This window comes from Kogia breviceps, chromosome 6, assembly GCF_026419965.1.
Source record: "Kogia breviceps isolate mKogBre1 chromosome 6, mKogBre1 haplotype 1, whole genome shotgun sequence".
Classification (NCBI taxonomy): Eukaryota; Metazoa; Chordata; class Mammalia; order Artiodactyla; family Physeteridae; genus Kogia; species Kogia breviceps.
This window is the reverse complement of record NC_081315.1, coordinates 142,167,570-142,170,269: the sequence shown is the minus strand read 5'-3', so window position 1 is coordinate 142,170,269 and position 2,700 is coordinate 142,167,570. Positions and strand designations below refer to the sequence as shown.

The 2,700-nt window shown below is 51.0% G+C and overlaps 1 non-coding gene across 1 annotated transcript; it reads right to left on the bottom strand.

Annotated features, from left to right (window-relative positions):
* Nucleotides 1–1,431: 1,431 nt before the first annotated feature.
* LOC131759083 (U6 spliceosomal RNA) lies at nt 1,432–1,538 on the bottom strand. Its single transcript, XR_009336411.1, has one exon. It is a non-coding gene; the product is annotated as a U6 spliceosomal RNA (small nuclear RNA).
* Nucleotides 1,539–2,700: the final 1,162 nt, after the last annotated feature.

The following is a 2,700-nucleotide window of genomic DNA, read 5'->3' as shown; positions in this document are numbered from 1 at the left end:
TGAGAGAATCAACAGCAGAATCTGTATGAAAACAGAGCACAATACATTCACCAACATCTCAATTTATTCTTAATATTGGTCCTTTTGATAGCAGTGCCACGCAGCGAAAAGGGCTGGAATTCCCTGATTACGATGCACCTTTTGGTAGCTTATTGGTGACGTCTTTACGCGTCGATTGTTTGTCATGTGCACAATGTGAGATTAGGTAAAAGCCAAAGTCCAAACTGAAAAACCCGCACTCCTGAAACCAAATTTGGTGTTGCATTACCATTCCTTTGAAATCTCTACCTGTCACAGAGTCCCAGTTAAGTCTCCAAATTGCTTTCTGGGGTCTGCGCTAGAAGGGCAGGCGCCTTGCATCTCTCTTTCCTTCTTGGGTGCCCAGCACCTGGCCTCACGTCTGGCACATGTGTGGGGTCTCAATCTACTTGCTCCTGGACAGAAGGGCACGAAAGACTGGCTGTGGGCCCAGCGCGGAGGGAACGTGTTAATTTCTATATTTTGTACGTGTCCCATTCTGAAATCTGCCTATTTCAGACTGACCCCTCCAGAGGCAGAGACTTACCTAGAGACCTTGCAAGCTTATGGTTGGAAAAAGTTGATCAAAGCCACCGCACCGGGACCTCCCTGGTGGTGTGGTGGTTAAGAATCTGCCTGCCAATGCAGGGGACGTGGGTTCGAGCCCTGGTCCGGGAAGATCCCACATGCCGCGGAGCAGCTAAGCCCATGCGCCACAACTACTGACCCTGAGCTCTAGAGCCCGTGTTCCGCAACAAGAGAAGCCACCACGATGAGAAGCCCGCGCACCGCAACCAAGAGTAGCCCCTGCTCTCCGCAACTGGAGAAAGCCCACGTGCAGCAACGAAGACCCAATGCAGCCAAAAATAAATAAATGGATAAATTATTAAAAAAATAAAACCTACCGCACCTCCGTGACAAAAATGGGGACAATCTGCTGCCTTTCAGAGAAATCAAACCAAGATTCTCACAGTTGAATGTGGCACAGTTGTTATTATTATTTTTATAGAAGTATAGTTGATTTACAATGTTGTGTTAGTTTCAGGTGTACATCAAAGTGATTCAGTTATATATATATATATATATATATATATATATATATATATATATCCTTTTTCATACTGTTTTCCATTGTGGTTTATTATAGGATATTGAGTACAGTTCCCTGTGCTATACAATAAGACCTTGTTTAAAAATATGCAATGCTGGGCTTCCCTGGTGGCGCAGTGGTTGAGAGTCCGCCTGCCGATGCAGGGGACGTGGGTTCGTGCCCTGGTCCGGGAAGATCCCACGTGCCGCGGAGCGGCTGGGCCCGTGAGCCATGGCCGCTGAGCCTGCGCGTCCGGAGCCTGTGCTCTGCAACGGGAGAGGCCACAACAGTCAGAGGCCTGCATACCACAAAAAAAAAAAAAAAAAAAAATGCAATGCTCCACGAATTTGCATGTCTTCCTTGTGCAGGGGCCATGCTAATCTTGTCTTTATCGTTCCAATTTTAGGATATGTGCTGCCCAAGTGAACACTGGCACAGTTATCTTTAACAGGTTTGTTTGTTTTTATTACTATGTATCATAAATAAGAGGCATTTACTCTGTCAATGTTTTTCTTCTCCAGAGTTGGATGGTGTCTTCCTGGCTTCCACAATGCTAAATAGCTATCTCACATTTAGTGCCGGCCTGTGTGGCCACTTGTAAAAGGGATGTCCACAGACAGTAAGGCACGTGTTCATTTAGACCCTGAGATAAACAAAACAGGAACTCTTAATGAGGTGAGAGAAGTGTTTCTGCTCCCGTTGACATGCTTTTTTGGTCAAACTTCACTTTCAGAAATAGAACAATATAGGAAGCAGATGCATGTGTTCTAGGTTTTGAGTTCCTCTTCGTTACTTCAGAAGACTTCTCACTTCCCTTCCCACCTCTCCCCTCCCCACCTCTCCCCTCCCCTCCCCACCCCTCCCCTCCCCACCTCTCCCCTCCCCTCCCCTCCCCATCTCTCCCCTCCCCTCCCCACCTCTCCCCTCCACTCCCCTCCCCACCTCTCCCCTCCCCTCCCCTCCCCTCCCCACCTCTCCCCTCCCCTCCCCACCTCTCCCCTCCCCTCCCCACTCCTCCCTTTCCCACCTCTCCCCTCCCCTCCCCACCTCTCCCCTCCCCTCCCCACCCCTCCCCTCCCCACCTCTCCCCTCCCCTCCCCACCCCTCCCCTCCCCCTCTCTCTTTTATGCTCTCCTCCTCCAGACAAAGAGATAGGTCTCTTTCTTTCCCCTCAAGATGAGGTAAATCATGGTCTCTGATCTTCAAACGAGGAACACTTGTGTCTCCTTGGGCTGCATCCCCATTCAGCGACGGAGATTCACAGGTCAAGGCTGGGGGCCGTACCATCGACCTCCCAACACCTGGGCCCCAGAAGCTGGGATGTGACCACAGCAGGACCAGCAACTGCCGCCTCTTCCCAGCTGCTGAGGCCACAGACCCAGCAGTGAGAGGGCAGGACTGGCCTCCAGCTTTTCCCTTAGGCAGACCGTGGGCTGTCACACTCAGCAAGCCAGCTGAACGCGGCGCAGATCACGTGTCAGCTGCTCTTTCTTCTGGGAGTTCCTTACTCTGGTCGGAAGGCAAGGATGTAGCTTCCGGGAACGCTTTCCTTTGCGGTGCCTGAGGTCCCCTTCTCCGGGGCAGCGCCTCGC